Source organism: Mus musculus, chromosome 11, assembly GCF_000001635.26.
Source record: "Mus musculus strain C57BL/6J chromosome 11, GRCm38.p6 C57BL/6J".
Taxonomy (NCBI): domain Eukaryota; kingdom Metazoa; phylum Chordata; class Mammalia; order Rodentia; family Muridae; genus Mus; species Mus musculus.
This window is the reverse complement of record NC_000077.6, coordinates 21,238,319-21,250,352: the sequence shown is the minus strand read 5'-3', so window position 1 is coordinate 21,250,352 and position 12,034 is coordinate 21,238,319. Positions and strand designations below refer to the sequence as shown.

The 12,034-nt window shown below is 44.3% G+C and overlaps 1 protein-coding gene and 1 pseudogene across 3 annotated transcripts in view; one reads left to right on the top strand and one right to left on the bottom strand.

The window, feature by feature from the left end:
* The window catches only part of Vps54 (VPS54 GARP complex subunit), an 82,102-nt gene extending 70,781 nt beyond the window's left edge, over nt 1-11,321 (bottom strand). For 2 of the 3 annotated variants that reach the window (NM_139061.5, NM_001290628.1), the window contains exon 1: nt 10,982-11,321. The gene's annotated coding sequence lies outside the window, so the exon portion shown is untranslated. The remainder of the gene's footprint in view (nt 1-10,981) is intronic. The other variant, XR_380966.4, reaches the window with a different exon arrangement.
* Gm23582 lies at nt 793-931 on the top strand (annotated as a pseudogene).
* Nucleotides 11,322-12,034: the final 713 nt, after the last annotated feature.

The window sequence follows — 12,034 nt, the reverse complement described above, 5'->3', positions numbered from 1 at the left end:
AATAAAAATAGTAAGAAAAAAAAAATTACACCATCAATATTTTACTAAATACTGTAGTTCATAATTGATTGGCTCCATTGAGATAATTTTGTTGATATTCAAATCATTTCCATTATATAGTAAAAAAATAGGTTCAAATGTAACTTGGTTTCAAACTATTTAGGTAAGTAATGAGAGCTATGGGATTTGAATTCCGACTTTCTGATTAAAGTCCATGCTTCTGCTTCTACACCACAGTCTCTCCAATTAAAAAGTAAATTTACTCTCACAACTATTATTTATGTCTTTTTTTTTAAGTTGGTTTTTCTAGACAGTCTTACTAAGTAGCCCAAGTTAGCCATGAACACTTTTAACCTAAGCTTACATAAACTTGCAATCTGCCTGTCTTAAACTCCCTAGCACCTGGAACACAAGCATGGACCACCATTCCTGGTTATATGCATGTTCTGTTAAGTGACAGGAATAATTCCTATGAAAGAATTAAGACTAGACTAGACTCTTCCTTAAGAGTAATGTAGTGCACATTTGCATCAGTGTGATGTATGTATTTTTTATTTTTCAAGACAGAGTCTCTCTGTGTAGTGTTAGCTGTTCTAGAACTCACTCTGTGGACCAGGATGTCCTCTAATTCACAAAGATCTGCCTGCCTCTGCCTCCCAACTCCTGGGATAAAAGGTGTACACCACCACCACCTGGATATTGTATTCTTCTTAGCAAAGAAGAAATCACTCCACTCCAAAAAGCTTCGATAAGCAAACATTCTACTACTTTCAACAAGAAATGTGTTCTGAACCTGCTCTTAAAAGTGCTGCAGGTGTGGGTACTGTGTTCCATGTGAGTCAGTGGGTGGCAGAGAGGAGAGAAAGGCGATGTCTAATCTCAGTGTTCTGACTTAGGAACATCTGGATGATGTTCATCATTTCCTAACATTCCCTGAAAACAGCGAGCCTGAGAGAACCACCAGTCCAGCATCAGAAGATTCAGTCAGGGAGTAGTCTGAAAGGACCACCAGCACAGCACCACGAAGGCCCAACAGCTCCCAACACTGGGAGCAAGCCAGAGATTAGAAGAACCTCACCTGGGACTAAGGACCCCAAAGGAGAGAGCCTGAGGTAAGGATACTAGCATGGAACCACTCTGGTGTACTGAGCAAGGAACACACCAAATGGGGCATCACGGGGCCTGGACAGGGAGCTAGCCTAAGATAACCACCAGCTGGGTACCACGAAAGCCTCAGGAGGCAGATCATGCCCAAGAGGACCCCTGCCCAGCACCATAATGCACTAGTGGCAGCATAGCACTCCTGAGAACACTCCTGAGATGATGCCAGACTCTCAGAGACCCCAGGCACCACTAAGAGAAACAAAGAATAGAGACATGAAAGAGAAACAAAGGATGTGGGTACAATGAAGAGAGGCAGAACTGGAGACTCAAGGGTAGTGAGGAACAGCCTGATGTATGTAGCTAGTGATTCTACCTGGGACCATGGTGAGGTCCTGGCCTGTGCTGTCACCTGGGGCCATGTTTGGGTCTGTGGCCCTGCAACACCAGAGGTCTGTTAACCACCACAGGCCAGATGAATGTCCCTGGTCTGGGCTGCCACCTAAGGACATGTTCATGTCTGAGAGCTGTGCAGAAATGGCCCCACCCCTCACCTGGACATTATGGGAAAGCGAACCCCACCCCTAGCCAGCTGCAGTACTCAGAAGAATGGGCCCTACAGACTGCAGGACTTGCAGGAGAGCCAGATCCCAGGGATGTGAGAGTTGGGAGAACTGGCCCTACTACTCATCTCCCATACAGTAGCATGGATGAGGGAGAAACACCCCATACACACCACTCACCACCTGCAGCAGGTGGGAGACCTGGCCCTGGGGTCATGAGAGCAGAGAGCTGACCCTGTCCCTCACCAGCTACAGCATTTGGGGGATTAGACCCTGCACCTAGGCAGCACAGTAGAGCTGACCTTGGTGGTGAAGGCACAGGGGAGCCAGCCCATAGGGTATGGACCCCAAGGGCATAAGCATGGGAGAGCTGATCCTGCCCTTGTCTTCCATGGGTAACATAGGCATGAAAGAGAGCACTCCCATCCCACCTCACTTTGCCACCTACAGAAGGCAAGAGCTAGCCAAGGGCATCAGAACAGGAAAGCTGGCCCTCAACTACTGCAACAATCAGGAGAGCAGGCCCTGCACCTGGGCAGCACAGTACAGCTGGCCCTGGATGTGGGCGTTGTAGATGAGCTAACCCTGAGAACTAAAGAGAGTAGGAGAGCCAGCCTTGCCTCTTGGCTGCTATGTAGTGGCATGGGCAAGGAAGCAACCCCCCTCCATTCCTTTTTGTTCTTCCCACCAGCAGTGGTAGGCAGGTGGGAGAACTGGCCCCAGTGGAATCATGAGAGCAGGAGAGCTGGCCCTTCCTCTCACCTACTGCAGCAGTCTGGAGAGCAGGCCCTGCACATTACCTGGGCAGCACAGTAAAGCTGACCCTGATGGCAGGAGTGCTCGTGGGCCAGCCCCAAGGGTGTGAACATGGAACAATTGGCCTCACAACTTGTCTGCCATGTGATGAAGAGAGGGGGGGGGGGGGGATCCACTTCCTCACCCCTTATCACCACCAATGACAAGCAGGAGAGCCTGCCCAAGTCATCAGAGCAGTAGAATTAGCCTGGCCCCTCACCTACTGCAGCACTCAGGAGAAAAGGCCCTGTACTTCACCTAAGCAGCAGAGTAGTGCTGGCCCTGAGGGCATGAGGGCCAGAGAGCCCTCCTCCCACTTGTCTGCTGGGCAGGGGAGAGGAGGTAGACACACCTCCCTCCCCTTCCTCGTCCCACACCATCTACAGGAGGCAGGAGAGCTGACTCCAGGATCATCAGAGTGGGAGAACTGGCCATGTCCCTCCCTCTCACCAGCTACAACACTTGGGAGAGTAGGCCCTGTACCTTACCTGGACAGCTGGATAGCGCTGGCCCTGTTAGCAGAGTGTGCTGAGCAGTTCACGTACCTCTCAGAACCAAAACTAGGGCTATGAATTAGCATACCCCACCCAAGAAAACTAGGCCCTCTAAATCAACATCATCAGAGCTCATATGAATTCCCAGAGATGGACACAGCACACAGGGCCTGCACAGGTCTATACCAGGCCCTCTGCATACATATGGCTTCCTGAGTGTGAGAATGAGCAGGTCTCTGTATCCTGTGCCCTCTCTTGGGCTCTTTTCTTTCTGTTTGTTTTGTTCTATTCCAATGTGTTGGGTTTTATTACTACTATTCTTTATTTTATAATTTATCACATTATTACTACTACTCTCCCTCAGAAGCTTGCTTTCTAATGGAGACAGAAAGAGTGTGGATCTGAGTGGGAGATGGGGAGGAACTGGGAGGAGTAGAGGGAGGGAAACAGTAATCAGGCTATATTATGTGCGGGGGGGGGGGGGGGGGATCTATTTTCAATAAAAGAAAAAAAGGATAACAAGAGGTAATGTTGGCTAGAATAAATTATAAATAATTGTAATACCAGAAATTTAAGTTGTCAGTTAAAAGCATCTGATGTTTTTCCAGAGGACCCGGGTTTAACTCTCAGCACCCACCTGGCGATTCAGAACCGTCTAACTCCAGCTCTAGGGGATCCAACACCTTCACACAGACATATATGCAGACAATCCACCAATCAATGCATAAAAAGGAAAAATAAGTAAACCATTCAAAAAAAATTAAAGTTGTCTTTTTCCTCTTTCATGTGTGTTCTATGTATGTTGGCACATATGTGTAACGGTAGACTTGTATGTGAGAAAACGGAAGTCCAAGGTTGCTGTCAGGAATCATCATCCAAAGCTCTTTCATCTTATTCACTGAGGCAAGGTCTTTCAGTCAAACCCAGAGGTCACTGGTGCGGCACGGCTCCATAGCTAGCTTGTTTGGGGACCCCCATATGTGGCTTCTCAGGTAGACTACCTAGCCTGCCTGGAATTTACTGATTTAAGTGGGATCTGAACTCTGACAGTCATACTTGTGTATTTTAAATGTCTTACAAAATAACTGATAGTTTCAAGAACAAAAATTATTATCATTTATAATTTTAAAATTAAAACTAAATAATATTCAAAATGAAAATGGGAGACTCCTAGCAGTACTACAGTAGTTACTAGAATTAACCCACAATTAAAGGCCCACTTGTCTCTAGTGAATAGATACCTCAGGAAAAACCCAAAGAAATGTATATACTTTATTCCTTCTTTGGGTCACTGATGTAACTGCATTATTAGCAAAACTTTTGCCAACCAAAGTGAAATTAGGACACTGATAGTGACTTTTAGTGTCCTGATACTAATTATTATACTAATTATTCAGAACAAAACAAATCCTAAAGCCTCTCACATTTAAGTTTTTGAAGAATAAATATCCTGTTCCTAAGGACCTTTCAATTGATGGTTTTGTTATCAAGTAATGATCTTGTCTTTAAATCATTACCTTAGAGAATTACAAATAATGCTTTTCTAACTTTCTTTTTTTTTTTTTTTTTTTTTTTGGTTTTTCAAGACAGGGTTTCTCTGTAGCCCTGACTGTCCTGGAACTCACTCTGTAGACCAGGCTGGCCTTGAACTCAGAAATCCGCCTGCCTCTGCCTCCCAAGTGCTGGGATTAAAGGCGTGCGCCACCACGCTCAGCTTTCATACCTTCTAAAGTCACTTTTGAGGACAGTAAGGTCAAGTCAAATGAAGACTGAATATATTATATAGGCTGCTAGATTTAATGAGTAGGCCTTTCTTTTATCCTAAGCCGAGTAAGTGTTGAAATGGAAGACAGGTTGCTGAAGAGGTGGGCCTTGGGGGTTTGGCAATGAGGAGGAATCAAGAATTGGTAGCTCTGGGCTGGTGAGATGGCTCAGTGGGTAAGAGTACCCGACTGCTCTTCCAAAGGTCCAGAGTTCAAATCCCAGCTCATAACCATCTGTAACGAGATCTGACGACCTCTTCTGGTGTGTCTGAAGACAGCTACAGTGTACTTACATATAATAAATAAGTAAATCTTTAAAAGAAAAAAAAAAAGAATTTGTAGGTCAAGGAGATAGGTTTGATGAACAGAACATTAATTTGGTACTTGAACTTTTTTTTGGGAGTGGGAGGATTGGCTTTGCCAAGAGATGGGAAATACTAGAATTGGTGAACAGTCAGACAGTGGGTTAATCTTAAAAAGAACAGACAACTATATTTTAGGTCCAAAAGGTAGGAGTTGTGTATAATTGGCAATTAGGTACATTAATTTTTATATGTATATTATATATACCTGGACTTTCAGCTACTTTGTGGGCTCTTTTTCTTCCACCCTTTTCCATCCCCCTTCTTCTATCCTTTCAAACCTCTAACTCTAAACAGGAGAGGAAAAAAGGATAGAGAGGAAAGGGGGCAACATTATCATTAAACAACTTCCTGTTCATTAGAGGCAAGTTTGAGTTTCACTGTCAGACATCTAATTTCTTCTTGTTTCATCTTTATGCAGGACTACTTAAACAGAAACCAACAGCAACCAACCAACAACCCAGTCTGCCTCTTGGGGCCCTAGCATTATATATTCTCTGATAAGTCAACAGAATTCCAAATGTCACACGACTGTAGACACTGTCTGCCACTGGAAAAATTACGCCCCTGCTAGGGCATGAGGCAAATCATAGCCAGCTGCTGAGGACAATCTGAAGCAGGTCCATATCCCATACCTGGGATTAAAATAAAGACATATTCTTGTAATATTTCTGTGTTTTCTAAAGAAACCAAAATGTCAAAATTGTCACTACAGAGTAGAAGCCCTGTGTCCAGCCTAAGGACTCCTTTTTTAAGCTACTTTTGACCATTCAACTCATGGTGATAGAGTGGGGCAGATTAAGTGAGAACACAGTAGACAACTGAGAATGTTTAAGCGTTAACTCTATGGCAAATGATGCTACCACGTAAATACTGACATTCTTAGATACCATAACTATAATCCTGCAGAATAGTCTTATAATTGGGAGACGCATGTTTGAAAATGGGGGAAATATCCACACCAGTTTGTCAAAAAAAAAAAAAAAAATTGGGGGTAGTGTGGTGCTCACTCTACTATTCTTTCAACTGACCTATGGCTTAAAAATCTTAAATAATAAAACATCAATGCCAGGAGGCTGAAAAGATGGCTCATTGGTCAAGAGCCCTGGCTATTCTTGCAAGAGGACCCATGTTCAATTCTCAGCAACCACTCACAACCATCTATAGCTCTAGTCCCAGGGAATCCAACACCTTCTTCTAGTCTCTAAGGGTATCAGACACATGCACAGTACAAATAGACAAAGCATCCATACATATTAATAACTATGTAGACAGCTTACCAAGAACTAAAGAATGAGTCAGACCAGTTGGGGAAAACAGTAATGGAGATCTAGAAAAGGTGAGGTATGTGAAAAGATTTGGAAGAAAAAGAATCTATTGTCAGGTACCACAAAGAATTCAACATGCCTTAGACAATTACATATTTAGGAATGGGGGAGAATTGTGGAGTCTCTAAGGCTAAAAAGATGTTAGGAAAGGAACTCACTTATCTTAAAGAAATGAGAAATAATATTTCATCTTAATTATAAAGCTAGAAATAATTTAAGCACACAAATTAAATGATCAGATTTACCCTTTTGAAAAATCAATGACTACAATACAGGGGAAAAAAGACCAGGAAAAAAAGCCTGATAGAAATCTTACAATAAGCCAACCTCAGGTGCTACTGAAGTCGGTCTCTGGAGCAAGGAACTTCAATTATTGATGTATTAAGTGGTTCTTTTGAGGGAGGGAGAAAGACGGCAGGGACAGAGACAATTAGTGTTTTTTTTCTCCCTAAGAGCTGTCAGTCATTATTCATTTTACCTTGCTACCTCTACATTGCTTTTGATAAGTTCTACATATTCCTTTCTAATTTGTTCTTCTGAAACAACTCTTACAGAGAATGTTAAAGTCAACAAAGCATCTTCAGGCTAATGCTCTCCCCACTGAACTATTTGGCTCACCAGACACAGTATCTTACAACCCATAAACTCACTTACATTGGCAATAAGTTCATAATACAGTAATCACCAAACACACTCACTATTTGTTAGATGAGAAAATTGAACCCCAGGAACATTTCATAATTTCTCTAAAGTCACATGGACAGTAAGTAACAAAGGTGATCCTACCACTTTTCATCACCAAAAACATCACCTAAAAGCCAAACCCAGTGGCACAGGTCTACAACCCTAGCACTTGGGAAGGAGAGATGGATCACAGCAGCACCAAAGTATTTAAAAATTAATTTAAAAACATCAGAGTCAAAAGTGAGACCAATAGAAGCAGAAATGCGAGTTGTATATAAATATGAAAATCCTGGACTTTTACTACATACATACTTGCATACATAAGCCATTCAAACATTTAGCTTCTTTCTCGATAAGTTAACAGGAGGTAGGGGTAGGGGATGTATGAAGGTAAAAAATGCTAAAAAAGATAGTACTATATGTTTATTTCTAATTTTAAAAACCTATGCAGTAATAATCAGCAATTCAAAATACAGTAAAATGTACATTAATATAAGGCTGACATTTTAAGGGGAAGGGATATTTTTCTTTTATGAATATATTTTATTTTATGTATATGAGTGTTTTAACAGCATATAAATCTGTGTACCACATTTGTCTGGTGTCCAAGAAGGTGAGAAGCGGGGATCAATCCCCTGGAACTGGAATTACAGACAGTTGTGTGTGTTGGGAACTGAATTCAGATCCTCTGCAACAGCAGCCAGGGAGGCTCTTAAATCACTAAGCCATCTCTCTAGCTTCTAAAAGGGTGTTTTTGTTCAGATTTGTAAACTAAACAGACCAACACATATCTACATTATACCAATTTCTTTACTTTCGCTTTGCCCTCAACTGCTTCCCCCAATAAAGAGAACTGTTAGATGAATTAAGTATTTCTCTATTCCACCAAATAATATTCAGTGGGACTCTAAGAATAGATCAAGTCCTTACCAGAATCATACAGATCATGAGTCTAAACAGTACTACTGGCACTTTGATACAGACAGTCTTTTCTTTTGGGGGGATGGAGAGGTCTATGTATTATATAGCAGTTATTAACATCCTTCATTAGATGTTATCTTAACAATCAAAATCATCTCCAGACACTTCCAAAAGTTCTCTGAAGAACAAAACCATGCTTGGATAGTTATTGTTTTAGATTTTAGAACTCTGAAAGTTCAGAAAAGAAAGCCTCCAAATATATTTGTTAATCATAATTTTTAACTTGTTTTTTATTGGATCTTTAAAATGTGAACAATGTAAGCTGTGATTCAACATTTCACTGACCCTCAGCTCGCCAAACTAGCTCTGAAGCACCCAAGCCACTCAAGCTTTTTCCTCTTCTTTCTCCAAATGTATACTGACACAACAAAACAATCTATATCTTCTTTACAATGTTGTTTTTGTTCTTTTTCATTCTCAAAATCACCTGCTTACTCCCTAACCCAAACTGCAAAAAAAAAAAAGTAAACTGATTTTAAAATAACATTTCAAAATAACATATTTGTCATGCTTTGCTTTCAAGCTTTTTTAAACCATGTATTCTGTCTGCACAGAACCTCTGTCAGCACTTGTCCCTAATGCTGGAGGAATGTCCAGTTCTTACCCAGTTATAACAGCATGAGGTCAAATAGATACACACAAGAATCTAAACAATTCCAGTACCCAGCTCATCCCTACACCCAATGTTCACTTTACATAAGCACATCGCAGGTCTTGTGCCAAGTGTCCTGGAGATTCAAGTTTCTACCCTTCAGACTTCTTCCTCTGGTTTCTGCTTTGTTGAGACAAGCAGGAAGTATGCCAACAATGACCTGTAAGGTCCTTTCCAATTCTATATTCCAGTATTATCAAAAATTCTTCTCCAACTTTTCATTGGCTGACCCTTACCTCACCAATACTCTTAAGACCAAAGTGACTCATGCTTCTTGTCTTCCTCCACATACAGTCTATCAGTTGTTTACAATATTTTTTTTCTGAGATTGGGATCTTACTCCCTGGCCCAATTTTTATATATATATGTATATATATATGTGTGTGTGTGTGTGTGTGTGTGTGTGTATGTATATATATGTATATATGTATGTATGTATATTGACTTTAAAATAATTTTTCAAAAAGCTATAATTTCACATCATTTATGTGAAAGACTCACATTAAGTAAATAAATTTAAAAAGTAGATTAACGCTTCATGGAGAACAGTAGGGGTGAGGCAAAAAATTAGGAGAAGAGAAGGGTTGAGAAGAGGGTGTTCACAATAATATATGGGGATGATCACATAGGAAATACAACCAACTGCACTGGTCATCGCTGGTGGAGAGTCCCTTTCTTACAGTCACAAGGCATTGGATTAAAACTTCAGCAGAGCTTACTTAACAAGGTAAAACCAAAATACCACTGGGTTAAAATGGGTGAACTTTACAGTATGTTAACTCCACAAAGCTGTTTTTAAAAAGAGTAGGGGAAAAAAGTTAATAGTTAATTAAGAATAGGTTCTGCAAATTGTCCTTTCATGGTTTATATAAGATCTAATTGTAATAAAAATTCTTATTCAGAAATATAATTTAGCTTTTCCAGAACACAAATACATGCAAATTTAATCCTCTGTTCCTAGTAAACTCTAGATAACTTTGCCAGTTATAATTTTGAAAACAATGAAAAACATTTTAGAAAGCCAAATGCTGTAGCAGCAATACCACAAGAACAAATTATATGAGTGTCAACAACAACACACGGATAGTGTGTACAGTTTTACTGTGAACAGACTGGTACTTATAGTAACAGTTCTAAGGTTGCCAGAACACAGTTTAAAACTAGCCAAAAGACAATACAAAAGTTAGCATCTAACATCCTAAACTACAACTATCAAGTACAAAGTGACCAATTTTACCTAATGATAATTAGTGTAGAGCACCAATACCCACTTCTAGGAAACCCAACTCACTGTACTACATACAGTCAGACATATCCTATCATTACATCTGTTCCAGCCAAACTGCTAGGGAGTCAAATAGTTTTCCAATTAGAGCTCCCATTTATAAAACTCAATGCCCATCAAGACCTGCAGCATAAGTTATCACCTTCTTCTCCATATACCACAAACAGCGTATCATAATATCCCCTGCCCGCTGAACATGTATTAAGACTGACCTGAGTTTGAGAACCCGAAATTAAATCAATTAGAAAACAGAAGTAGCCCAATTTAATTCTTCGAAAGTAAAAGACGTCTCTATAAGGACCAAAAACCAAACTTGGTTAAAAAGGTATTTTAAGAAACACTTTGTAACTCTAATAGGCCAAAATTCTTTAAAAAAAAAAAAAAAAAAGTCACCCTAAGCCATACACGGACAGGCCAAGTAGCTAATTATAATGGTCAGGCAAAAGTTCCCAGACAACCCACAGGGAACAGGGAAGGCCTGTCTTTGTATCCCTGCAGACAGCAGTTAGCAAAACTGAAAGAAATAAAATAATTTAAACTACAATGCAAAACTGCACAATGCCGAGTTCTTCTTTGGTTTAGTATTCTCGGGCGGGGGGGTGGGGGGGCGGTGTTTTTATTCTAGAAGGCTCCAAGAGGGGTTCAGGCCTGGCTGAAAGGAGACAGGGAAAGTTTGGGCTCCGCGTCTACAAGGACTGATGGAAGTTGCTGGTCCCGGATTCCGGAGAGGGGCGAGGGGACTGGGGCGGCACCTGCGGACGCCGGCCGGGGCTGGGGCACAGCTGCCGGCCCGGATCCTGGGAGTGCCGAGAAGGAAGTGGTGGTGGCGGGGAGGATGAAGCTTCGGCTCGGTCACCGGCTCCGAAACTCTGTCAGCTCCAAGCCCCGAGGAGACGGAGGGGGTGGGGTCCCGCCGCCCCGCCGGTCACCGGGTCGGGGGAGGGTGGCCGCGAAGCGCGGGCCCGGCACCTACCTGCGGTCCCGGGCGGCAGCCCCAGACGAGGCCTAGTGCACCGCCGCCTCCATCCCTCCACGTCGCGCCGAGACTGCTGCTCCGCGGCCGCCGCCGCCCTGCGCGCCGGGTCCGAGCCCGGTTCCCGCCTCCGCCCCGCGCCTGCTGGCCGGCGGGCCCGGGAGCACAGGGCCGCCCTCTCGAGCCCAGCGCCGCTCGGGGGCAGAGCGGCCGCGGCGGGCCCCTCACGTCTCGCCCGGGTGTCCTGTCAGCCAGCAGTCTCCCCCGGGTCCGCAGCGCCGCCTCCGCCGCTGCTGCCGCCGCCTCTCCCACATCCCCGGCCTCCAGGGGAGCCGCCGCCGCGCCGCGACCACCGCCCCCGGCGCCTCAGCTCCCCACGCCGCCGCCCGCCTCACGCCACCGGCCCGGCGCGGCTGGGTCCGCGGAGAGCGTGCAGCAGGCCGCCGCCGCCGCCAGGCCGCCGCAGCCCCCAGCCCACAATCCACCGCGGCGTCGCCGGGGCGGGAGGGCCGCGGCCAGACCGGGAGTCGCCGCGCAGCTCCGACAGGGCCTGGCGCGGCCGCCGCAGAGCTAGCGACCCCAGAGCGGGGACGACCCCGCGTGGCTGCCCCGTGCCTCCCCCTGTCGTCCTCGTAAAGGCAGGAGTCGTCTCGGATCTGCGCTCCAGCTCGCACGGTTCCCCCCCCCCGCCCAGGTTGTCCAAAGAAGCCGAGCGTTGCCTTCCGCCTTCCCTGGCGAGCGGGCGGGAGCGGACCCCTCGCCCCCCAGACCAACTGACTCCCGGCCGCTTACACCCACTAAAGCCCTAGCTTCCGCCTGCCCTGACTCCCTCAGCCCCTCATAGTAAACAAACATGGCTCCGTCTCCAAAATTAATGCCTTTCAAAGGTGAAAGGTCAACTCCAGATACCCCACTGGCCTCCAGCACTTAAGGCCTTTTGAGGCTACCCTGTCCCCCCAGTTCCTGGCTTCCAATCACCTGTCACATTTCTCAGGCGCATAAGTCAGTTGTCCCTGCCCTTTAAAAATCTGAAAAACTTGGGTGTGTGTGCTT